Source organism: Oryctolagus cuniculus, chromosome 5 (assembly GCF_051225735.1).
Source record: "Oryctolagus cuniculus isolate XC-2025 breed Fujian yellow rabbit chromosome 5, ASM5122573v1, whole genome shotgun sequence".
In the NCBI taxonomy this organism is placed as follows: Eukaryota; Metazoa; Chordata; class Mammalia; order Lagomorpha; family Leporidae; genus Oryctolagus; species Oryctolagus cuniculus.
This window is the reverse complement of record NC_142871.1, coordinates 4,617,858-4,644,370: the sequence shown is the minus strand read 5'-3', so window position 1 is coordinate 4,644,370 and position 26,513 is coordinate 4,617,858. Positions and strand designations below refer to the sequence as shown.

Below are 26,513 nucleotides of genomic sequence, written 5' to 3'. Positions count from 1 at the left end.
TGCTTCTATAATTTAGCTGAGTGCTTTCGGACACGTTATTTAAACTTTCTGAATCCCAGAGGCCTCATATATTTAATGGAGATGTCTAATGGTTGTTGAGGGGATTAAGTGAGATAACTCATGTTAAAAGCTTGGCTCAGTGGCTGGCACACAGCAACATGCCCATCATCCCAAACAGCCATTACTGATTACCCTCCTTTGCCTATGGAAGACACTGCGCTGGAAGAGTATGAAAGATTCATCGTGGATATATAAAGGGCCATAGAGAGAACCACAGACAACAGAACCCTTGTTGAGCTACTGCTCTACCCTGTGCACTAGGGACTGCAATGGATCATATCAGTAATAGTTTGCTTCAACCAGCCTATTTTTAGCACCTTCAGTGTAGAACCGGCACGCCATTGTGATAGAATTGAGCAAAGGATTCTTTCTCCCCACTATCCAAATATAAGACATTTGATCTGTTTCTTTACAATAGAAACATTGGGGCTTTAAGTTGTGTTTTTTGACTTTGATCTAGATGCCTGCCACTGTGTAGACAGAGACTCCCAACTCCTCGAAGAATGAAAAACAAGGCCAACAGCTTAGATGGGGAGCAATGCTGTGTTTGTCTGGTGTCTGAGATAAGGACACTAATCCAAAGTCCAAGCCCAAGGGAATGAGCGCCAACTCACTTTGTAGAGGAGGCTGGGTCTGTGTCTGTGCTCACCGAGGCTGCTGCAGCCGAGGCTGTTCTGTGAGTGAGCTCAGCTTGAGGACGGCAGCCACGGATCCTTATCTTCAGCCAGGGTCACGCCCTCAAGAATATCAGCAGCAAGGACAGCCGATGTGGAGCAAGAACCTTGACCTCACAGCTGAGGGTGAAGGACTGTGGGCACACATGGGTAAAAATGACCACTTGCAGGCCTGTTTACTCGCGTGCCTGCATGCCCTGCAGATGTGGCCAGCATTTGTTGCTAAACCAGGGTAATAAGGAATGGAGGTGAGTGTTCCCTATCGTTTTCATCTCCTTCTCTTTCCATTTCCTCTCTCCCCCACCCCCATTTTTAAAGCTCTAAATGACAGCCAGGCATTAAAAGCCGACTTGAGCCTCACTGGGATGATCTGCAAAAGTCACTCCCCAGGAGACTGTGAGCACAGCTGCCCACTGATAACGGCACTTGCAGATGCTGCACAGCGCGTCATTCGAACGGACACCGAGTCTGAAAGCTGCCCCTGGGTAAGAGCAATGCAAAAACAGAATCAAAGAGTGATATTTCATAGACTCACACTGAGAACCCTACAGGAGAGCTAGGAGACAGTGCCCATGAAAGCGAAGCAAGAATAAGGTTTTGGCCAGCGTGGATGCAAAGCAATTCAGTGTGTAAAGACTGAGAACAGGGGCTGGCACTGGGGCTCAGTGCATTAAGCCACCATTGAGATGCCAGCATCCTATATGAGCACCAGTTGGAGTCCCAGTTGCTCCACTTTTGATCCAGCTTCCTGCTAATGCACTTGGGAAAGCAGCAGATGATGGCTCAAGTACCTGGGCCCCTGCCACTCATGTAGAGTCAAGGATAGAGTTCCAGGTTCCTGGCTTCATCTTCAATGAACCTTGGTTGTTGCAGGTATTTGGGAAACAAACCAGGGGATGGAAGATCTCTCTTCCTCTCTCTGAATCTCCCTATCTCTCTGTGACTCTGTCTTTCAAATAAATAATTTTTTAGAATGTTTTATTTATTTATTTGAAAGGGGAGAGTTACAGACAGTGAGAGGGAGAGTCAGAGAAAAAGGTCTTCCATCCTTTGGTTCTCTTCCCAAATGCCTGCAACGGCCGGAGCTGTGCTGATCCAAAGCCAGGAACCAGGTGCTTCTTCCTGATCTCCCATGCAGGTGCAGGGGCCGAAGCACTTGGTCCATCCTCCACTGCTTTCCCAGGCAACAGCAGAGAGCTGGATTCAAAGAGGAGCAGCTGAGACTAGAACCAGCGTCCATATAGGATGCCGGCACTGCAGGCGGAAGATTAACCTACTGGCCACAGCGCTGGCCCCCAAATAAATAATTTCTTCAAAGGCTTGGAACAGTGGGCTCCTGAGTAGTTGGGTGGGTGTGGCTGCAGGTGGCAAGTAGTGCCTCCCTGCAAATGCTGGACGGTCTGCACCAAGTGCTGGAAACAGTGCTGGGAGTCAGCTTTTTGGGTCCTTCCCTCCCTCCCATCCCCCACCTCATCTCTGAGGCTTTGTCAGTGATGGAGTTCTTTTAACCCACATGATTGGTTGTCTCTCTGGAATGCTTAATTTCTATCAGGTTACACTGTTGCTTTCACATACATTGTTCAGAGTCAATGTTGAAAGGAAACAACAATTGGGAATCTTCATTAGCCTCACTGCAGGGTGTGTTGGGGTACTACGAACACATGGTCTTTCTTCTTTTAAGATTTATTTATTTGAAAGGCAGAATTACAGAGGAGGAGAAAGAGAGAGAGAGTCCACCCACTGGTTTACTCCCCATATGGCTGCAAAAGCCAGGGCTGGACCAGGGCGAAGCCAGGAGCCTGGAACTCCATCTGAATCTCCCACGGGGTGGCCGGCCTCAAGCACTTCAGCCATCTTCTGCTGCTTTTGGCAGGGAGCTGGATCAGAAGTGGAGCAGCCGGGACTTGAACCAGTGTCCATATGGCAGCAGTTAAACCTGGTATGTCACAATGCCTGCCCCCACAAGCATTCTTGTGCATTTGAGACAGTCTCTTGTCCTAACCGTCTACTGGACTGTGAGCATACTGTGTGCATATTTATATTTCTGAACATGCCTGTGTTTCTACATGTGTGTTAATTTCACAGATTGCCTCATTTGTATGTGTTTCCTTTATCCATGCAGTGTTTATAACCCGCAAATGTACATGTATATACCCAAAATATGAGCCAGTTCTGCTTCAGCTGGAAAGTGAGGTGCTCACCTGCAGTCCTGCATTCATCCTCATGCTTCCCTGGCCCTGGGGGACACCTGCGTGCAGACCACCCACAGCACAGCCGGCTGCACCCTTACCCTCCAGCTCCCCACAGAGCTGGCACGCTCTTTCAGAAAACGGCCGACCATGAACTGCCTTTGCTTTAAATTCTTCAGTGAGAGGAAACCTACGGATTAAAAGAGACTTCAGCAAAATGCCAGTTGGTTGCAAAATGAACCTGGTCTGAACAAACTTAAGCAAAATTTATACACACATTCAACCTTTAAACACAACATGGTATTTGATCGTGCTCATCTGATGCTCTCTCAGTGTTCAGGTGTGATTCTGGCTGCATTATTTATGGAGGAAATACAACAACAGCTGGAGTTTGCACTAAAATCTAGGCAGGATGGGGAGGAAAGCGCGGAGCTTGGGTGAAACAAGGGTGGCCGTGGGTTACCGAGGGCTGGAGCCGGATGACATCTGTGTGAGGTTCGTCATTCTCTTCTCTACACTTCAGAGCGTGTTTAAAAACCTGCTGCTCTCTTAAAACAGCTCCGTTGGCTCACCAGTGCACTGTGGATACAGCCAAGGCCTGCTGGCTTCTCTAGCCACATCCCGGGGCTCTCAGAGTGCCCAACGGCCAGCACTTTGGCCTCTTGGGTTCTTTCCTGATTCTGGGGCATGGCACCTGCTCTCGCATCACCCATGGATGCTCCAGATCAGCAGGCACTGAGGCCTCTGATCCCAAATCAGCCCTCGAGAGAGTCTTCCACTGGCAGTCACCTCGGAGTGCCCTCCCCATGTACGGCTTTGTTTTTTAGACTATGACAAAATTCCAGCAGCAGACGACGGCTTCCAGAAAGCTGGGGCCACTCGGCTTTCCCCTCCTTTACCCCCGGGCCCAGCTTAGAGTCTGGTGCATGGTAGAACTCACCAAATATTTGTTGAATAAATAAATAAATGTTATAATCCACAGTGACAGAGAGAAGTCCATTCCCATGTGTGGCAGGCAAACCTTTCCTTTTTTTTTTTTTTTCTATTTTCAAAACTGGACTGATAAGAACAGGAGGAAATGATCAGTTAGTTATTTTCTTATTCTCTTTCTGTCTCCTTCTTGGGTCTCTCTCTGAAAATTACAACGGGAGAAATAATAAGAGTTCTAAATGTGCACTATTTGCCCCAAGGACATGCTCCTATTAGCAGCAATACTGTAGAAAGGAGAGAAATGGAGAAAAAAATTTTCCAGAAACAAAATAAACAAAAACCCAAGCACTCTCCTTTTCTCCCTTCTCGACTCTCTGCACACGGCTCCGGTGTGAACGCGATTCAAAAGCTCCAATCCAGTTGCCAGTAAACCGACACTTTGTCGGGAAATAGACCTTGAATAATGAAAATAGCCTTTCCTGCTTCCAACCTCAGAAGCGTTTCAAGATTTTTCTCTTTTTCTCCCAACTCCACAGTCCTCTGCCTCCTCCCCCGGTGGCCTCTCTGTATTGATACAGGGCAGTTGCTTTTGATGTCCTACAAAATACCATTGAAAATGGAACACACGTCATCGAAACTTCATGCCTCCTCTGTCAAAAGCAACAGAAGCATTTTGCCTGAGGGACAGGGCCCCGGAAGCCAGCGGGTTAAACTCATTTTCAATTTGCCCACAGATGGGTGCACCCAGTTTTTCCTTTATCTGAGAAGCCTACATCCATAGGACTGCAATAACAAATATTCAGGAAGCTGCCTTCACTGTGAAATTTAACAAAGGGAATTAGCCACAGTATGTGAACAGTGACTTTAAATAGCAGGAGTGACAAAGAATAGTGGCTGATAAAAGAAAACTAGTAATTACAATATTAGTACCCTTTCCACATTAACTTTCTAAACTACATTAAAAGGTTGCTCACAATCCCACCTGTCCTTTCTCCCAGTAAAATAGTGCACAATAAAATATAATAGAGACAGATTGCTTTTTCTGGATCATTTTTGCCAACGAACGAAAGCAGTGTAAAATATTCTTACACACAGTGCAATTTCTAATTGTAAAAATTACTTAAAATATTTTTAAGGCTTAAAAAATATTTTTAGAGAGACTTTCATCACAGCAGCCTTAGGAGAGGTAGAGTAACAGAGCTCATTTTATTTCCCGAGCCCTCATCCAAGAGGGGCTGATTGTAGCTTTTCTCTTTAATATTTAATCTAAACTTTGTTAATTTTTTTTTAAATTAAAAAGCTTCTGCATCTAACTCATGCTCACCTCCAGTATTGTTGGAAAGCATGGCTCATGTGATGTAAGGCCACATAGAAGACTGAATTATCTGGGGCTTTCTTTACTATCATTTTAGTTCAATTTTTCTTTTTGGGTTTAAAACGCATTGATCTGAAACAAGCACTTGCTCAATAGCTGTCCCCAGCGCAAGGACACTGCAGAGGGCCAGCTGGGCGGCAGAAGACCAGGCCCTCCTCACTGCCTTTGCAGACTCAGCTGAGGAGGGTGTAGGGCAGGACGGTGCCCCCAGTGTCTTCCATCTCCGCAGCTCCCAGCATGAGATGCTCTGAGCCTCTCTCCGTTAGTCCCTGCCCACCTGAGGAACACTCCTTCTCAGCCAGATGTTGTCAGGTCACCTGCAGTGACGTGTCCTAGTGTACCCAGTGGAAGGAAGATCGGTGACACGGGTGCTGAGAAAATTCATCACCTGCAGAAGAGTGGCTCATCTGTCTCGGGAAATCCCTTCCAGGGAAGGGGACGCAGACGCACCGGATCAACAGGCGGACGTTCCACCATGAGACGGCGTCACTCCATAGGAGTACTTTGTCCCCATCAGCTAGATCTGCCCAGGAAAAGGAAGCAGGTCCACCTGCAAAGGAAAGAGCTCATGGTCCCTGGCCAGGCTCCGGAGCCCTGGGGTGAGCCACTGTCAGGTACGAACGTGGGCGCTGGGTGACCACGTGGCCAGGACTCAACCTCACCGAGAAATGACTGCCCAGCCACAGTGGCAGCTGGTCGCCAGCCCTGCCCTGGGGGTGTAGGCCAAGTGAGGCTGGTGGCAGCTTCTGTGCCTCCCTGGGTAGGGAGCCTATGTCCATTCCATGCCCGCGTCCTCTGTGGTTTGGACACTGACGGCCTCAAAGGTGAGGTTCTACGAAGGAAGAAGGCTGAGGACTCAAAAGGGACCACAGACGTGGATGGTTCTCTGGCCTGACCCACGAGCTGGCAGTAAGCTGGTGAACTTCGGGCCTGGATTTGCATTTTCAGAGCGCTGCCATGACCCCATCTCCTACGAGCTGGTCCCTGCTGCCTTCAGATGCCACAGATGGCCTGTGCTCCCTAAATACGGCTCACTACTCGGCCACTCTGGAAACTTCTCTCCTCGAGCATTGATTTCCCCTAAAATAAACGGTTTTGAGTCTCCCTTGTTTCAACCCTGGGTAAGGATGTCCGTCTTGGGACTTTCAGCCAAATCTTGTAGAGCACTCAGCCTGGGAGATGTAGCTCAGGAGAGAGCAGCCCCTGCCTTTGCTGTCTGCGGAGTTGTTTTCAGGGTGGCAGGGCCAGGGCCACTCAGTCACAAATTATTGAGGCCGTGGGCAACAAATGGGACCCTAAATGGGGCTGGGATGGAAGCTTTGCTGTTGGGCTGGGACAGGATCATTAGTGGCCAGAAGCGGGACACCAGGACGTCTCCCGAATGACCACTCAGAATATTTGCTACCTTGACCTTGCACGAGCCCCACAAGCTGGAGTCCGTCTGTTCACACACTTTGTGCATGTTAAAGGAACACAGTTTTCATGCAACTCTGAAGGCTGAGAGCGTGCTTGGGATGCAACAGCAGTGACCCTGAGAGACCGAAACCTCGGGGAGACACTCACCTTGCTGTGCTATGTGCTGTGGCCACTGGGGGCTGAGGTGTTTTTGTGGGTTGAAAATCTGGGTGATCTTTTGCAGGGGTGGGGTGGACCGGAGGCAACAAGAGGTTAATCCTTTGCCGCAGGCTATGCCAGCCTATGGCAAGCTCAGAAGCCAAGGTGTGTGTTTGCTCGGCCATGCTCAGTTGGACTCGGAGAATGTTATTGCTCAAAGATCAGACCTTCATCTCCAGCCAAATTCCTGCAGAGGGAGGGGGAAGGGACGCACAGCCAGCCTGTCTGCCTGCTGTGTGCCTGTGCTGCCCCACGTGTGTGCACACAGACCCATATTTAGAACATGGCTGTTTAGCCTCTGCAATTACACTTGTGCCTCATTTAGAAAACACTCAAGACAAACAGGGATGTTTTTACCCAAAATTATTGTTAGGGCCTCATGGTCACGTGTCTCCCCTAAACCAGCTGGGGAAGAAGCTGCCTGCTCCAGAATTTGGTGCTGTCTGTCAAGGACACAGAGCATTGGTGTCTCTCTTGGGGTAGGGGTGGGCATGGGGTCACATGGGTGGATGGAAGGGGAACCTGTTCGGGGCCATAACAGGTCAATATTGTCGATAGGGCTCTGAGTTTACCTTCGGCTTTTCTTCCACTGCAGAGATGGCCATAATGGATCATTAAGGCTTGGGAAATCGTGTCAGCACTTTTCCCGGAAGCGGCATGAGTGAGGACAGTGGCCAGAGGCGCTGAACTGTGTGACCCCTGGGTCCTGTGTGCAGCTGTCAGTCCCTCATGCTGTGACCCACCCTGGACTGCTGCTGGGGGCACAGGCGCTGCCGAGGGAGCGTAGCTGGAAGCCTCCCCGGGGTTGCTGCTGCTTGCCTTACCCAGGACCCGGCGCATTCAGAGCTGTGCCCAGCGGCGTCTGAACCACGCAGCTCACACTCACCGGTGTGAACACCGCTTTGCACTGTTCCAGAAAAACCTTCCCTCACCTTCTCACAGAGCAGTCCTGGTGGCTCTGTGGGCTGGCGTCTCCTGCCTTGGTGTGGACCACATGTGGCTCTGGGTGCAGCCTGGCACCAGGACGCGGGTCCTGGGAGGAGCCAGGGGCTCTGTGGATATGTCCTTCTCAACTACATGCAAAGGTGACACCCAGGCAGTGCTGATGCCGGTGGACCTGTGACTGTGGCTGTGACTGTTGGACCAGGGCAGGATTTGTCCCTCGGACATTCTGGCAACCTGAAAACCTGCCGACGCCTGTACCCAGGGCTCCCCCTAGTGGCCGTGGTCCACATCCTGGCGTTGCTCCCTGATTCTAGAACCCCCTCTTCCTCGGGGTCTATCTGCTGAGAACACCTGAGCGGCAGGCGTTTTAACCCCAAGGGCACAGAGCGGCAGGAATCCCGTGAGGCCTGAGTTTGGGGGCGATCACATGCCCTTCTCTGCCTTTATGTCACGTTTCCTGCCAGGGATCTCACAGGGGTCTCCTGTTTTTGAGGATGTTCTTGGGGTCTCAGTCTGGAGGCAGGAGAGGAGCAGACACCTCCTGCACCAGGGTTCACACCAGAACAGCGGCTCTGGTCTTTGATGTCTTGGTTTGAATGTTTTTAAAACTTTAAAATGTATCTTATTTGAAAGGGAGAGATGGGAGAGAGAGAGAGCGAGAGAGAGTGAGAGAGCGCTTCCTTTCACTGGTTCACTTCCTAAATGCTTGAAACAGCCAGGCCTGGGTCAGGCTGAAGCCAGGAGCCTGGAACTCAGTTTGGATCTCCCATGTGGACGGCAGGAACTCAAGTACTGGGGCCATCGCCTGCTGCTCCCCGGAGTGCATATTAGCAGGAAGCTGGACCCTAAATGGGGAAGCCAGGACATGAGTCAGGCACTCACTCCCCTGTGAGATGCGGGTGCCCCAGCAGCACCTCGACTGCTGTGCCCCACGCCTGCCGCCTTGGTTTGAATCTCACACGGACATGGCAGAAAGTGCTTCAGCACATTGTCATCCTCAGGGCTCTTGTGCAACTGTAAGAAGCAACAGTGTCACCAGTGCAAACCCACGCAGCGACAACTCCCCAAGCGGAGCAAGGAGCACTGAGGCTCTGTGCTGCCACCTCGACTTGACTGAGAACCAGGAGTTTCTTAACGTTGCTTCCCCTCTTGAATTCCTTTTATTCTTACCATAGCAACAAGGATTTTCTTCTAACAGAGTGGCAGGATCTTCGTCAAGTTCAGTGGGACAGGTGAATAAGGGAGTGAGCTCTTGGGCCAGTCTGGCTCCACTCCTCATTGCTGGTTTTAGTAGACCTCTGTTCCCACCTGCAGAATGGACCCAGCCAGGAGCACCTGGGGCCCAGTTGAGATGACACCTGAGCTATGCCTGTCATTCCCTGAGCACCAGTGTCACATAGAATTCAGACAGCACTCAAGGCACACACGATCTGGTGCTGCTTTGGCATATCCATGCTTGCGGATTTTGTCAGTCAAATTAATTTGGTTTTAGACATTGGGGCAAAGGTGGTGCTGTGTTGCTGAGCCCTTGGCCTGCCAAGCGCCTGCTCCCAGAGTGTGTCGGTGGCTGATGCAACTGTTGGAAATCAGAGGCCCCAGCAAATCGGATGCCTTCAGAGTGCAGTCATGGGCTGTGCTTTATTTGTGGACGCTGACTGCATTCTGACCCCGGTTATCTTGGGATGGCTTTTAAGTGGCCTGTGCGAGATGCATTTCAGACTCAAGCCCAGCTCTCATGAGGACAGGTGTCCAACGGAGAATGTTGGCTCTGGTCTTGGAAACTTTTGGGGGGAGACTGGGCCTCGGCTTTATCCAAAGGCCCCAAAGATGTTCCAACCTAGCGAAGGACCCCTGTGTGATGGTCTCAGGGCCTAGAGTCGGGAACCCGCCTTGAACTGTCTGCGGAGGGGTGTGGTGAGGGGAATACGTGCTGAAGGTTTCCTGAGCTTGTGCCTCTACGGCATTTCCTAAAAATTAGAAACAAAAGTTGGGGCTGGGGAATCCAAGCTGTGGATAGAAAGTGTGGCCTGACCTGGCCCCTGTGAGGACACGCGGGATGCTCACTCCGTCCACTCGCCAAGGGGCCTTTTGAGGAGGGCCCCTTGCGGGACAGGGTTGAGGAGCTGAAGTGGGAGCTGAGCTCAGGCCTTGCCCAGCCCCTCAGTTCAGGAACCGGTGGCAGGGGCTTCCCTTGGTCGGGGCTGACCTGGCTCTGGCCGGGCCCTCCCTGCTGGATCTCAGGATGCAGAGACTGCATGTTTTTCCCCACAGCATAAACACATCAACTTGTATTTTTCAAGGGGGTGATCACGATGAGAAGTCAAATTGGCAGAAACTGTGGTCAGTTTGTCGGCAGGGGAAGTGTGCCTCCTCTGGTTGATTTTGGATGGAGTGATTCGGTTGTTCCCAGAGGGCTTCTTCTTGTCACCCCTTGCACTTTTTAAAAGGAAGAAAGTTGGGGGGAGGGATGAGACACATCCCCGTGACTTCTTACCCACCCTGACTCCCATCCCTCATGCTGACGTGACCAGATGCACTCAATAGAAAGCCGGTTTGGGGCAAGGGCAATGAAAGGAGTGAACCCCTCCCACCGACATGGGGCTCTGAGGCACAAGGAGCTCCAGAGGCCTGTGCCTCTGCCATGGGCACTCTTCAGGTCCAGCTGGTCGGCAGCCCCGCACTCTCACTCCCTGAGGCTTCAGACCCTCCATCTGGACGGCACAGTCAGAGCCCTTTCTCTTTGCAGCGAGGTGGTTTTTGTTGGCTGAGTAGGGCTGGGCCTGAGGCACCCAATAATCGTGGCACCTCTCAGCCACTTTTGTCACCCATATATGGACTTGTAGCCACCGAAACAACTGACGAAAATAGCATTCAAGTGTGCAAGGTGCCATAAATAAACAGAAAGAGGCAGCCAGGAAGCGGCGCTAATCACCGCTTTGATGTGGCGTGAATTACTGTAGCTTCAGACAGCCTGGTGCAGCTGTCACTTCTCCAGCACAAGTTTGGGTCCAGGTTTCCACCTCTCCTCCCGGATGGTGACAGCTGTGTCCCCTGACTCACAGGAAAACCATCTCTCCACTCTCCCAGCCTCCCTGGCATGGCTCCGCCACCACCTCCCTGCCCCTTCCGGGTGGCCAAGGGCGAGGACAGAGCTCCAGGGGCCAGGCTCTCCCAGGGTTCCTGTGTCCCTGGCCAGCGGTCCTGGGACTGTGTAGCAACATCCTATTTTTGATCTCCGGTAAGCTGCGCCCTCTGGGTGGGCCATGAAGGGTAAAGGGGGCTTGGCAGGGCTGTGTAAGCAGAGCTGGTGGGAGGGAAGCCTCAGGCCTGCAGGCTGGAGGCTAAGGGTGCACCTGCTTCGCTTGCACCTAGCCCACTTACAGCAAACAGTTCAGAATGTTCGCCACTCGTGAGTCTGCAAGGGCTTGGGTCTGGTCAGAGCCTCTGCTGATCATCTGGTGTCACACAGCTCAGGGATGCCTGGGGCTGTCTCTTCGTCTTGATGAACAGAGGTGACCAGTTCCCACCACGACTCAGGGTGGCTCTCCTGCCAGGTGCACCCAGATCCCGGCTGTAGGAGCGCCCTCTTGTGGCTGGAAGAGCTGAGTTTTGACAGATTTTCTTTTCAGAGCTGTGTTATTAAACGTGTCCTGGGTTGTTGAGTTTTCCTCTACTCTCTAGAGTGAAAGCGTCAGTTCCTCATCTGAATACCAGTAGGAGATTGATCAACTCAGAGCAGTTTTCTTCTTTTTCTACTTAGCATCGTTGCTGGATGGAAGCCTCAGTTGCGCCATGCTTGACCCTCCCAAGTGGATGCTGGAAAAGTCTTCGCAGTCTTCTCCCTTTGACTCCAGGGTTCTGTGCCTCATCCTTGCACAGCTGTGCCAACGGGAAACTGCATTTTTCTTAGGCCGTCTTGCTTTTGTCCCTACTTTGTTCAGAAACTTGCCCCCGGGATGCTGCTTAAAATCTCAGAGCCCACACAGGTGCTCCCTGAATCCCAGCCCTCCTCTCCCTGGACCACCTGTGTCCCTCTCGTCTGGAGGCCCCTTAGAGAGCGTCACCTCTGAGGTCCCCTGCACTTGGGATTCACACCACTTTGCACCTTTTACCTTTGCAGAGAGTTCTCCCTCTCGGGGCAGGTTTTCCTGCTTGCCTGGTAGCAGAAGCAGCAGCTGTGATGTGGTCGTGAGTATAGATGCCAGGCTCACCTCCACTGAGCACTGGCCCAGCCCTGCGCACCAGCTTCCCTGGGCCTCACTGGGACATCTGCCTTGTGTCATCACATCAGGTCGGACGAACAGAGGCCCATCAAGGTGCTGGAGTTTGTCCTGGGTGCAGGTGGGCAGGGGATGAGGGCATAGTTGACAGGCAGGACTGCACTCCTGACAGGATGATCTGCGGCCACTCTGTGACCTCAGTGTTTTCACCAAGACTGGGTATCCAACATGACGATAAAGCGTTGAGGTCCTCTGTCTTCATACAAGAACATGGTGCCTTATTTGGAAAAATAAGACTCATTTCATTTTTAAATACTATATGTGTTTCAACATACAAGACCACGTGTGACAGCTGTCTAGGAAAAAATTATCCTGGCTCAAACCATCCTCATCAGCACTTTTTAGCCATACTGCCAAATAAACATTTCTATGCATGGCTATGCCATGGGAAGTACAGTGCATACTGCACTGTCTATGTCACTAAGCTGCTACACTGATATGTATGTGAAATATGGTATTACACAGCTCATGTTCATTTACAATCTGAAAATGCCCCCAAAATATTGTACTTCAGGAGAACTCAGCTTTATCAAACTAGGTCCAAGCTCTGCCTTCCAATTTTAATGGCACCCAATTCCTGCCTCTCCCATCCTCAAATATGCATGACCTGGCTGATGCTTGTCCCCTGGTCCTAACAGTGTCTCACCTCCATGCTTGCTTTGTGGGTCCATTGCTCTACCAGGGATTGCCTCGGACAAGAGCACCATGCTTGCTGCAACATGATGCAGAGCCTGTCCTTGGAGGTGGAACTATTTGCACATCTTCTCCCTACAAAGAGCCTGAGCTCTGGGCATGTATCTTTGGGTGTCTGTGGAGGGAATACCTGTGGAATGAAAGATCAAAGAATTCCAGCAGGTAATGGAAGGAATGTGGATTTAGTTTCCTGCTCTGAAGTTGAGGTCCCCTGCTTTGCAGTCTCTCCCTGAACCTGGGTTCCTCCGAGTCTCAGGTTCACCATTTGTAAATAGAGAGAAAACTGTGATTCCTATGTGAATTAAGCTGCTAGGGCTCCTAGAAGAAAGTAGCATGCCTGGGTGGCTTAAATAACAGACATGTATTTTCTCATAGTCCTGAAGGCCAGAAGTCTGGGATCAAGGTATGGATAGAGTTGGTTTCTTTTATTGCTTCTTTTCTTGGCTTGTGGATGGTCATTGTCTTCTGTTTTGTGTCACTACAACAACATACTTAAAGCTAAGTGCTTTTATAGAGAAAGGCTTATTTAGCTCTTAGTTTTAGACGCTGAAAATCCGACATCAGGTGGCCCCATTGAGTTGGCTTTTGGCAAGGGTCTTTTGGCTATGTCACATTATGGTGGATGGCATTACAGGATAGGAGCAGATGCAAGAGAGAGATCACATAGAAAAACAGGAAACAACAGACCAGGAAGGAGCTAGCTCACTTTTTGGTAACACTCTGCTCTCCATTGACTTGAACTAATCCATTCACTTGGGATCTAAACTACTGTGGGAGAAGGAGAGTCTTCCCTTTTCAAGGGTGGTCATGACTCTGACCCCTCTCTTAATGGATCCTCCATCTTTCAATGTCATTGCCCTGGGACCAACTTCCAGCACATGAACCTTTGGGACACAGCCGCACCCAAACCATAAGTGTCGTCTTCTCCCTGTGTCTCGCCTGTTGTTCTCTGCCTGTCTGTGTTCTAATCCTCTCTTCTCATGAGGGTACCAGTCACGTTGGGTTAGGACATGCTTATGCAACCTCAGTTTAACTGAACTATCTCTGTAAAGAAACTGCGTCCAACTGCAGTCACATTCTGAGAACCGGGGGGGGGGGGGGGGAGCTTGGGGTTTCTACAGGGTGATGCTGGGGTAGGGACACTATTCATGTCATACGTCTCTCCTGGAACTGTAGCACATGTTACCCATGGCCATTCAGGAGCAATCAAAGATGTCTGTATGTACAAGCTAAGGAATGGGTTTCTCTCTTATGCAGAAGCTAAGTTGGAGTTGAGTGAGAAATGAATATAGAGGGGTCTGCAGTGGCTCTGTTTTGCAGCGTGGTGGTTAGCTTGGCTCAGGACAGAAGCCCTATCAATCTACACTGCATGTTCACAGCCCACAATCACATTGATTATGTGTAATCAAATATCTTGTTCTACAAAGGAGCACTCTTCTCCCTCTTCTGTGCATCCTTCTTGCTGGTGTTACCTTGAGTAGATTCTTAACAGTTGCACATTGAGTTATGTAGAATGAAACACAATAGCAGTGAATCTTCATTATTACCCCCATGCCAGAGGGGAGGGAGAGGAAGGGATAAGTGTAAATGAGCAGACCCTTCTGACTCCTTGGTGTCTGGAACAGATGGAGCAGATCATCCCGTCTCTGCCCAGAGTGGCCAGTGCCCTTGACCTAGTGATGTCACCTGTCTTACCCTCAGTGATGTTCGCTGTAACTGGGAATCTTCAGTCTGTCTTGTGTTGATTGGCATTTTCAAGTTACACATAATGGTGAGGGCAGCTTTCACTTCTGGCAGGTAAGCTAATGTGCTAAAGGGTATTAATCAAGGATCATCCAAGAGTGATTACCCTATCTCCCACCCCATCCAAATGGTTTCTATTTCACCATCTACTTCTGTATTTGGAATCTACTCCCAATTATGTCCTTGTGCATTCAGTAATCATTGAATCCATATCTACTATTGTTTTGACTTTAGATTCCATACCAGGACTGTCACTATAAAAGCTGCACCTTCTGTGAATGTCGGAAAGTGTTCTCATATGGGCTAAGATGCTATACAAAGACCCCTGCCTCCTTCTTGATGACTTTGCTCCTTCCCTGACAGGTGGCTTGGGCTTTATCCCCACCTCCTCCAAGGTAGGCACCTTTGTAACACATGAAATAATCTTGCTCCCAGGTTCCCTGCTTATTTTTGCCAAATGTAGACAAAAGTTAGAGGTGTCCTTGGATACAAGGGAGGAAAGAGCTTTTATGTCTCCTTGTTCCAACATGGTTGTCTCCTCCCATGCAAGGGTGGGGTAAGTTGGAAGGGTTGAAGCTATAAGAAAACAGGCAGTGAAAGAAGTGAAAGGTACTGGTTATGCCTTTAAGTAGAATTAAAATGTGCCCGTCTGTAAAAGATCACTTTCTTTAGAAATGAGGAGAGATCCTTCAGTTGACAGAGATTTATTGCACCTAAAGTACCAGGTATGGGAAACACAAAATGAAACAGGAAAAAATAATCCCAGCCTCTCAGAGCTTGGGCTGGGGGAGAGGGAGAGTAAACAAGAAACTTAGCACATCACCTGGAGGGAGTGCTGGGCTGCTGGCTGGGGGTGAGGCGGTGGCAGGTGGAGAGAGGGTGCAAATCGAATAAGTCCTTTCATGGCCTCTCTGAGGCCAGCATGAGCTTACCAGAGGCAGTGGAGAGAGCTGGCTGCTCTGACATTTCTAAGGAGAGGCTCCCAGGCAGCCCAAAGGGGCAGAGGGAGCTGTGCGGGCAGTGTGGTCCTAGCATACGCCTCCAGCCAAGCATGGACTTCGATCCCAATCCCAGCTCCAAAAGGCTCTCATTGCTAAAAATATTAAATGTCAAGGAGTTTTCCTGGGTTTGTGTGGTTATCTTCTCACAAGAGCAAAGAAAAGAAATCAACCTAGCAATCCATCAACTAATGACTGGATAAGGGAAACATGGTGTATATTCACGGTGGAATATTACTCAGCTGTACTAAGAATGAAATCCTGACCTTCGCAACAAGATGGGTGGAACTGCTAAGTAAAATAAGCCAGAGCCAGAAAGACAAATATCACACATTTTCTTTTATTTTTGGAAGCTAACATTATATGGAGTATAGGAAATGTGTGAATGTCACAATAGTTGGTATTCAGTAGTAAATAGTGCTTCACTGAATTACAGTACACACATGACAATATGCCTTTCTTCTTCACATTTTGTGATCATAGTAAGGAATCCCACATTTTGCTTATTAATATGATAGTTTTCAAGAAAAAAACACCAAAAATATAAATATGTGTGTAGGTATATAATATCTATGTATGAAGTGAATATGGTAAAATTATTAAAAACTAGAAAATAAATTTATAATGCAATAAAATTAAAAAAGAAGCACTCTAGAATTTCTCTCTGAGCTGTCCTTTGCCAAACCCAAGGACAAGCCTAATTGACGTATGTAATCGCTGCTGCTCCTGGATTAAACCCTGGGTGTTTATTTATGTCGGCGACGGTGACAGAAAGTCAGATTCTGGTATCTGCAGGTCAGCAAGCCTTCAGGCGTCATGCTGGGTTATTCCCTGAGACTTTTGATTTGAGCGTCTAACTTGAAAATGCCATTTTTATTCATCAGTCTTTGTGCCTGACCTGGATACCTTCTTTCTTTAGACTTTTCGCCTCCTTCTCTTAAACTATCTATTCTTTAAGACTACACCTCTCCCTGTGGTGAGAAAAGGTGACTTTAGGGTCTGTTACTGGAGCTGCGGGTATGAGCAGCATGACCCATGTGAGTGTCTGACTGGAAGGGAATTCACCTGTACCTGAGTGTTAACCTCTCCCAATGCCACAGAGTAAGAACTATCCCTAAGGTGGGCAGGAAAGAGCAGGGTCCTTCTGCATCCCTCTTCCTGTGTCTGTCTCTCTGCTGATTCTCTGCTTTCCCTTTTCCGTCTTGGGGCCAATTTATCATGCGCAAAAAAAGTCAATGAACATTTCCTTCTGAAAGAAATGCCAGGATGTCAACCAGCCCGCATACTCCCTTAGATATGCAGAGTTTATTTGTTTGTTTGTTTCTGGCTTTGTGCAGGTAAGATTGATGCAAAAATGTTGAACTGTGTGCATTCAATTTAAATGTCATGGTGAGTTTGGGCATAGCACACACTTGTGGCGCCATCATCACCACCTAGACACCAAATGTGCCCACCACCTCCTGATGCTTTATCAGGACCTTCCGTGCTTCTGGGTTTTGCTGTTACTTGTTTTCACTCTTGTTACCTAAAAGGAGATCCACACTCTTACTGTGCTGTAGGGTGCACGCTATCACCTTGTTAACTAGGTCCTGTGCTGAGCAGCAGAGTTCTAGGATTGTTCTCATGTCTAACAGAGATGATACCCATGGAGAAGCAGTACCCGACTCCCCACCACCCCAGCCCCTGGGAGCCATCATTCTCTGTGCCTGTGACTCTGACTACTGCAGATACCTCACATAAGTGGAATCACACAATATCTGCTCTTTGTGAAGTTTATTTTGTGAAAACATTACAACACAGCCAGCGCCGCGGCTCACTCGGCTAATCCTCCACCTTGCGGCACCGGCACACAGGGTTCTAGTCCTGGTTGGGGCACTGGATTCTGTCCCGGTTGCCCCTCTTCCAGGCCAGCTCTCTGCTGTGGCCAGGGAGTGCAGTGAGGATGGCCCAAGTGCTTGGGCCCTGCACCCCATGGGAGACCAGGATAAGTACCTGGCTCCTGGCTTCAAATCAGCGCGGTGCGCCGGCTGCGGTGGCCATTGGAGGGTGAACCAACTGCAAAGGAAGACCTTTCTCTCTGTCTCTCTCTCTCACTGTCCACTCTGCCTGTGGGGAAAACAACAACAACAACAACAACATTACAACAGTTAGTTATGTGGCCAAATTTCCCCACCACACTTTGATTTTCATTCGATTCTCTGTGTTCTGGCTGATGACAACCCCAGCCACTTCCCTAAATGAGAACTATTCTTTACTCCTTTTCTTGTCTATTCAACATTCTTGCTTCACACCTTGCATACAGTAAACCTCATTAGTTATTTGCCAAGTGTGTGAACTTACCTCCCTCCCCCAACTCAACCACCAGAAAATCCAGGTACCAGAACTTATCCTCCAAATCCAGGTCCCCAAAAACACTGCTCAACCACCTGGAGGGCAGAACTTCAACTTCACCAGCCCCTCCCAGCGGCCTTTGCGTTTGCACCTGGCGGGTGAGTATTCCTGTGTTGCCCTGGCTTACGGCACAGCCTCTGCATGACATGTCTGAGAACTGCTTGAGGACGCATAATCACCCGGCTGTCCTGAAGCCAGCAGGGGCTCAGACTCCTCTTGAACCTTCATGTAACAATCCTGAAACCCCAGGGGACCTTGGCATTTTGCGATTTATCACTTGGGGGACTTGTGTAGACGACACGATGAGTTGTCTGAAAGCTGACTCAGTTGCAATGTTTTCCTGGCCACTGATGAAAGGTGCCCACGACTGATGAATTCATTTATTTATTTTTTTATTTATTTGACAGATAGAGTTAGTGAGAGAGAGAGACAGAGAAAGGTTTTTCTGCCATTGGTTTGTACCCCCAAATGGCTGCTATGGTCGGAGCTGAAGCCAGGAGCCAGGTGCTTCCTCCTGGTCTCCCATGGGGTGCAGGGCCCAAGCACTTGGGCTATCCTCCACTGCACTCCCTGGCCATAGCAGAGAGCTGGACTGGAAGAGGAGCAACCAGGACTAGAACCCGGCGCCCATATGGGATGCCAGTGCCATAAATGGAGGATTAACCTAGTGAGCCACGGCATGGGCTACGACTGATGAATTGAATGCTGCAATGGTTTGTGTGCCAGCAAAGATGGACAGTTAAATAGAATTTGCTTAAGAAGAAAACATCAAGTTGCAGGAATGGATATACTTTAGAGAAAGAAGAGTTGGTGAAAAGCTATTTTGTATTTGGTTGGAAGTTGAAAGAAGAATTTAAAATTGCATGAGGTCCTCAAGGCACCCATTAATAGCCTATTTCGTGTTTGATTTTTGCAAAGTGAAGATATTATGCAACAGAGTCTCCTAAAATTAAGGAGATATGGGTAAAAAATAACATTTGATTTATACATTCTTCAGTTTTTCCATGAAGTCTGGTTTTTAAGCCTTGAAGCATTTCTGTTATTTGCTTGCTTGCATTGGTATCTGGAGAGAGATTTGCCCACATTTTAACTTTTACGAAAGCTATTTTTTCCCTGGGCCAAAAAATAAACCAAATGGTTGGATACTCTTATTTTTTTACCTTCAAAAATTCTTGGTTAAACTCCCTTTCTCTCCTTACCCTCAATTTATTAAATCAAAGCAAGATGAACTTGAGGAAGAGGCTCCCAGGCATCTCTCCATCTGCCCTAGCTCAGGACCTGGAGAGCCCCTCACACAGATCAGGGGGCCTTTCCCCTTGGCTCTCTCTGTAGTGGACTCTCTTTGTGGGCCTTCCTCTTTTTATGTTTTTAAATATTTATTTATTCATTAATTTGAAATGGAGGGAGGAAGGAAGGGATAGGAGGAGAGAGAGAGAGAGAGAGGGAGGGAGGGGGAGAGAGAGAGAGAGAGAGAGAGAGAGAGAGAGAGAGAGAGAGAGAAATCTTCTATCTGCTGGTTCACTCCCCAAATGCCTGTAACAGTCGGGGTTGGACCAAGCTGGAACCAGGAGCCAGGAATTCCAGTGGGATCCTATGTGGCTGGCAGGAGCCCAGGTACTCAACCATCATCCACTGCCTTCCTAGGTACATTAGTAGAGAGCTGGCTCAGAAGCAGAGAAGTAGGACTCAACTAACAGCTCCAATATGGGATGGTGGCATTGCTGTGCCACCACAGTGGCCCCCTCCCAGTGCCTTCCACTTTGCCTCTTGGTTCTCCATTCCTCTTTTGAGAGTTCATAATCTTCTCCAGTTCTTTTCCAACCCACATCATTGTTCGCTCTTTCTGTTGTATACAAAGTGTCAAATGTGGAGTCCCAAGTTCATTAGTAACATCACTCTTCCCTCTGCTACATTTTCTCAAACATTTCACAGTAGACTGAGTATCTGCTCTCCTGCCTTGTCATCATCTGGCAACAACAGAGCTTGTAACATTTCACATTTGTGATGCTGTTTGATATTTAGTATCTGGATATTTTTGAGGTTCTAAAAAGTATTCTTTTACTTCAACAGGAACTTCTCATTGAAGAAAGATTAAGTGCTTTGCATGTGCCTAGCACTGTGGCAGCTGATTGGACAACAAGTGGAGAAATTTCTCCCTTTCATTAATTCCCATTCTTGCAGAGGAGTGAACGCATGAGACAGCTAACACATTTGGGACAACAAAAGGTAAATTACAGTACTGTAGACATACTACTGCATAGGAGAAAATGTGGAAAACCATGGGTGTAAAGGGTCTGTAGAGGGCTGGCACTGTGATGCAGTGGGTTAATCCTCCCCATGTGATGCCTACATCCTATATGGACACTGATTCGAGCCCTGGCTGCTCCTCTTCCGATCCAGCTCTCTGCTGTGGCCTGGGAAAACAGTAGAAGATGGCCTAAGCTCTTGGGCCCCTGCACCTGCATGGGAGACCCAGAAGAAGCTCCTGGCTCCTGTCTTCAGATCAGCTCAGCTCCGGACATTGTGGCCATTTGGGGAGTGAACCAGCAGATAGAAGATCCTTCTCTTTCTCTCTCTCTCTCCCACTCACTGTCTGTAACTCTACCTCTCAAATAAATAAATAAGATATTTAAAATAAAATAGACTGTAGAAAGCTTAGAACAACAACAAAAAAGGGTTGATCTTCTAGAATGACACTTTGATCAAATAACAGCTAAGTGTAATAGCTCCTTCTGTGAAGGGCCCCTGGTTCATGTTTTCTCTAAGTCTCAGGAGCTTGCCCCAGGGTGGCTGTTGTCTTTCTCTTATAGGCAATGAGTGAGGACGTACACCCCGTTGCTAGGTTGCAGAGCTGGAATTCCAGCTGAGATATTCCTAGCTTCATTACAGTTTACAACAGTGCAATCTAGGTGTAATAGGAAGCAGATGAACAGTTTTAGGGGTGTGTATGGTGTGGAGGTAAGCTCACAGTTGAGGAGGAGGGGAGGGAAAGGTGACATTTTCAATTTATGCTATTCTGGGCCTTAGAGCACTGGCAGGGGTTTCTTTTTTTAACTTTTACTTAATAAATATAAATTTCCAAGGTACAGCTTATGGATTACAATGGCTCCCCCCCCCCAATAACTTCCCTCCCACCCACAACCCTCCCCTCTCCCGCATGGGTTTCTGACATAGCTTCATCATCAGACTTACATGTTCTATGACTCTGGTGAAGACTTTGGAGGAGAGCTTTAGTCACCACTTGGAATGCCTATACACGTACTGGAGTGCTTGGTTCGAATCCTAGCTCCTCCACTTCTGATGCAGCTTCCTGTTCATGTGCATCTTTGGAGCAAAGGTGATGGACCAAGAAACTGCCGCCTGTATGGAAGACCCAGAGAGAGTTCTGGGCTCCTAGTTTTTGCCTGGCCCAGTCCTGCATGTAGTGGGCATTTGAGGAGTGACCCAGAAAATGGAAGATTCCTCTCTCTCTCTCTCTCTCTCTCTTCCCCCCTCTCTCTCCCTTTCAAATACAATGAGAATAAAGTAATAAAAGTGATAAAAAAGAAAAAGTGCTTATCAATTATACAAATGCTGTGAGTACGTGATGCCTGAGTTAGGCTTTCCAAACAGCTAGAGAATTTGGAAAATGTGCAAAATCTAAGGGGACGAATTTAATAAAGTAAACAAAAAGCATGTCTCTGCTTAATGAAGAAAGTTCAGCTACACAAACACAGTGGAGACAAGACCTGGCTTAGGATATGTGGGAGAGGTTTAGAGGTCTTACCAGCTCCTACCCTGACATAAACTGTCTCTGATGGGGACGCGGCCAAGGCAGAGTGGTGAGGTGCTGGCTTGCACTGATGGATGGTGAATGTGTAGAGCAGCATTGTCTGGGATGCTGTGAGGGTAAGGCTATTCAGAAGGAAGCTCAGCTACTGCTGGGACCTTGAGTCTGGATGAGTGAACTCTGAGCCTGGAGCTGCCAGTTGCCTGAAATATTGGAGGACTGCAGAGCGGAGGATGGATGGGAGCCATTCTTAGAGCTCCAGGGGCAGGGCTGGCTTCTGTGGGGGAGATGATAGAGAATCGATTTCATTTCATTACAGGGAAGAGCGATGTCCTAGCAATTAGAGCTGTCCAGCGTCTGCATGGGCTGCCTCTTACAGTCCTAATGAGCACTGTGGCCTACTTGAGATAATTTAATTACCAGGAAGTGCTCAAGCACCCACTTTTAGTTACATTTTCCTTTTAAAAATTAAAAAGAATCCTGAACTACATTGCCCCAAACATTATTATATGATAGTGGCTTTCTTATATTATATGGTTGGTTTTCATGTTACATAAAACATTTTTTCCTTAAATGCAGTAGCACAATTCTTTATGTTGATTTAGGCCTAGTCGTGTCCAGCATTTGCTCTAGAGACACAGAAACACTAAGTGGGGCTCACATCTTGAAAAACACTGAGTCAATGTTGAGTGCTTCTCTCTTTTGATGAAAGTTGACACCAAGATTGGAAATGATATATCTTAGCCTTCATTGTCTATTAACTTGTTTGTGTCAATCACTAGACTGTAATTTTCTTGAGAACATTTGTCTGTTTAATATCCTTTGCATTCTCACACATTGGGTTGTCACAATAATTAAATTTTATAATTAAATTTCGTTCTTTTTGTTTTTTGACATGCAGAGAGAGCGAGAGAGAGAGTGAGTGTGTGTGTGTATGAGAGAGACAGACAGAGAGACAGAGGTGGGGGGGGTGTTCCAATCTGCTGGTTCACTTTCCAGATGCCTAATCCCAGAGCTGAGAACTCTATCTGGGTCTCCTACATGAATGGCAGGAATCCACGTACTTGCGCTATCATCTGTTGCCTTCCAGAGTGTGCACTAGTAGGAAGTTGGATCTGAAGCAGAGGTGAGACTCAACCCTACGTGTTCAGATGTGGGATGCTCACATCCCAATCCACAGCTCACAACATCACAATACCCACCTCAAAGATTTTGTTAAAATAAAGAACAAATGGTTCATCATAGATGTTCAAGCAGAAACTAAACAAATAATAAATAAACAAATCTGGAATGTTGTAAAGAACATCTTCACATCTCAGATTACACAATTATATGTCCAGCATCCATGCTGTACATTTCGGTGTGGAAGGAATTCCATGTAAAACAGAGATAGGTGACACAGAAGAAGGATGATGAGGATTTGTGCAAGCTCTGAGCTGTGAGCTGGGCACACACATGCAGAATCTGGGCTGGCAGCAGGGGAAACTGGGGTGGCCCAAATAGCATAAGTGGATTGCATGGAATTAGGAGGGAGCTGGATCTATCTCCCTGAGAAACTGTTGTTTCAAGAAAAATCCACTTAGGACAGGGTGATAAGAGGCTTGGATTGTGGTGTATCATGGGCAGGGGGTTAGAGGAGGAGGTGAGGATCTGATGGTTCATGCCAAGAAACGAGAGTGTCAGAGTGAAACCCTACATTACCATCCATGTGCATTGAGTTATAAATGGGGAGAAAGCATGGCTTGCAAAGTGTAGACGCAGAATCAAAACAAGTATGCCTGGAGCTGTGTTCTGATTTAGAGCTGTATGTTGAGCATTGTAGCCCAAGAAGCCCCCTCCCCACTCCACCCCCATCCTACCCAGGAATGAACCTGAGTTTTATATGTTTTTAGGACCACGGGATGCTGAGGAGGGAAGCAATGCTCAGACTGTCTGCTCCACTTCCCTCAGGAGACAGAGGCTGGGACCACGGCTTGTCAGAAGTGGAGGCAGAGTCCTCATCCCAATTTCTCTGCAAGTCTGTCACAGCCTCCATACTTAAGGAGGCACTGTCTCCATCCTTGAGGTAGGCCAAGAGACCAGGAAAATGAAGCCAAACCTAATAACCTGTGGGATGAACCTATGGAAAACAGAGTTGAACAAACATGGAGTGTGGCTGTACATACACAAGTGCATGAAGTGTCAAAGGGAAAAATCCTAGTGGGAAGGTAGGAGCAGGGGGCTCTGTGAAGTGCACGCAGCTGCAGCAGGCCCAAGACTGCGCTGGGCACTGTGTGGGTGGGAGCTTGCCAGCTCTGGGGGGATCTGCTTCCTCTGAAATGAAGGAAATGCAGGCCAGAGGTGGGGCTCCCTTGAGCAGCACTGGATGGCTCTGAAGAGGCAGAGCTGCACTCAGAGCCAAGTGTGCGAGTTGGATCAGCATCAGATGCTGCCTCTGTGTGTTGCTGATGGTGGCAAGGGGTGTGGCTGTGCGTGTTTGTATGTTTTGATGATTGTTAAAGTTTGAAATGTGTCCCTGCCAATTCCTATTTTGACAGTGTAACCCCCAAAACTTCACATGGAATATGACCTCTGCAGAGGCAAGGAACTTAAAACGAGGCCATTGGGGTGTGCCATAGTCCAGTATGGAGGGGCATTCATAAAAGAGGAAATGTCAGGGCAAGTGTTGGGCTGGTGTTCAGGGCTCCAGTTAGGGGTGCCTGTGCTGCATGTCAGAGTGTCTGGGTTTGATACACAGTGCTAGCTCCTGACCCCAGCTTCCCATTAGTGCACACACTGGGAGGCAGCAGTGATGGCTCCAGTGAGCGGGCTCCTGCCACTCATGTGGGAGACCTGAATTCAGTTCTTTTGACACTGACCCAACCCTGGCCATTTATCATTTGTGGAGTGAATTGGCAGATGGAAAATCTCTCTGTCTGCTTGTCAAATAAATAAATAGATTTAAAGAGTAAGAGGAGTTGAAGGATGCCATGAGCATGAAGTCTTCTACAAGCAGAAGAGAGTGGCCTGGAACAGAACTTCCTCAGGGCTATACGAATCAGCCAACCCTGCCCAAGGCACATCTGGTTCAGTGCAGCCTCCATCATGCCCAGGAATGCAGGAAGCGACACAGGAAGTTTCTGCTCAAACCCAGTTTGTGGCATGTTGTTCCTGCAGCCCCAGCAACTAACACAAGGTATGCACATGTTTTATTCTTTTTTTTAAAGATTTATTTATTTTACTTGAAAGTTAGAGTTACACAAAGAGAGGAGAGGCAGAGAAAAAGAAAGAGAGAAAGAGAAAGAGAAAGAGAGAGAGAGAGAGAGAGAGAGAGAGAGAGAGAGAGAAAGTCTTCCATTTACTGGTTCACTCCCCAACTGGCTGCAATGGCCAGAGCTGCGCTGATCCAAAGCCAGGAGCCAGGAGCTTCCTCTGGGTCTCCCATGTGGGTGCAGGAGCCCAAGGACTTGGGTCATCCTCTACTGCTTTCCCAGGCCATAGCAGAGAGCTGGATCGAAGTGGAGCAGCCAGGTCTAGAACCAGCGCCCATATGGGATGCCAGCACTGCAGGTGGCAGCTTTACCTGCTACATCACAGAGCTGGCCCCTCAGGTTTTATTCTTTACAGAATCTAATTTTTCTGAGTTCATCATCAAGGTTACTAGTAATGGAGCTTTCTTTTTTCCTAAGGGTGAAAGCATCTTTAGCATCAATTTGCCATTTTAACCATTTTGAAGTTCACATTCATTGGTGTTCACTGCATTCACTTGTCATACAAAACCATCACCACTCTCTGTTTCCAAAATGTTTTCACCACAGCAAGCGAGTGCTCTGGTGTAGAGGTGCAGCACAGCATTTAAATTCCATAGCTTGTGTGTCCATGTGGGTTTCGTTCTTAGCACCACAAAGGAAACATGGCACACAGCAGCTCAACTCTCATGGCACTTCTTGATGTGCACTTTACTCTTCCAACGCCGGGGGCCTTGAGTTTATGAGGAACTGAGAGGGAGTGGACCTGTGGTTTGCTCTGTCTTTCCTCTACCCTTTCTGTTATCATTCTCAGCATATGTAGTTGACTGATTCAAGGAGGAACATGAGGAACAAAAGTTACTATATGGAACAAAAGTTACGACAGGTTGCTAGTGATGATGGTCCTTACAACGCTGTTACCTTCTGTTTGAGGCACGTTCTGGTTGGCGAGACCAGCTTGGCTCTTGGGGACTGTAGGTGTGGAGATGTCACGCTCACCTTAGCCCTCACACGGGAACACTGTGTTCATGGACACGCATGTTAATAGGGCAGAGAGAACCATGGTGGCTGACCTGCATGCTGCTGTGTATCTCCTCTGCCCATAGGCAAGCTGCATCCTTCCACTGGACTTGACTTAGGGCATACAAGTTCAAAGACAAAATGGCCAAGGATTGCAAGACAATGCAGAAGAATTTTAGACAACAAAGGGGGCCCTTCTGGACACGGGTGCCGGTGGCGGATACATGCAGCTCCCTGGTCTCCAGCAGACACGGTTCTGCATGTGCCTGCCCTCCCTGAACTGCTCTACATGGACAAATGCACCTGTGCACATTCCTCCTCAGCCAAGAGCAATTTTGCACCCTTGGCTTTGGAGCCAACTTCCTCTCATGCTCTCCAAGTTTTTGCCCAGATTTAATCTGACTTCTCAGCAGGCACCCTCCCTGTGCTCTGTAAGCTTGTCCGAATCTGCCTCTTGCAGAAGTGATGACACATCCACTGCAGAAACAGCTGTAGTTCCTCATCCTCCTATCTTTCCTTCTCCCCAGAGCCAAGCACCTCCCAAGAACACACTTCAGTCACTCTGCAATTTTGGAGCTCTCAAAGCTAGACCCTCTGTGCTCCAG

General features: G+C 48.4%; 3 long non-coding RNA genes across 3 annotated transcripts in view; 2 read left to right on the top strand and 1 right to left on the bottom strand.

The window, feature by feature from the left end:
- LOC127492930 (uncharacterized) overlaps nt 1–6,343 on the top strand; it is a 145,846-nt gene extending 139,503 nt beyond the window's left edge. The window contains exons 4-6 of the long non-coding RNA XR_016233548.1: nt 1,053–1,219; nt 2,608–2,673; nt 2,857–6,343. This is a non-coding gene — a long non-coding RNA (uncharacterized LOC127492930). The remainder of the gene's footprint in view (nt 1–1,052; nt 1,220–2,607; nt 2,674–2,856) is intronic.
- LOC149126381 (uncharacterized) lies at nt 5,041–8,561 on the bottom strand. Its single transcript, XR_016233551.1, has 2 exons — nt 7,775–8,561; nt 5,041–5,778 (listed from the first exon to the last, which is right to left on the bottom strand). It is a non-coding gene; the product is annotated as an uncharacterized LOC149126381 (long non-coding RNA).
- Nucleotides 8,562–10,814: 2,253 nt separating this feature from the next.
- On the top strand, nt 10,815–24,959 carry LOC138849551 (uncharacterized). Its single transcript, XR_016233545.1, has 4 exons — nt 10,815–11,025; nt 19,963–20,118; nt 23,554–23,726; nt 24,600–24,959. It is a non-coding gene; the product is annotated as an uncharacterized LOC138849551 (long non-coding RNA).
- Nucleotides 24,960–26,513: the final 1,554 nt, after the last annotated feature.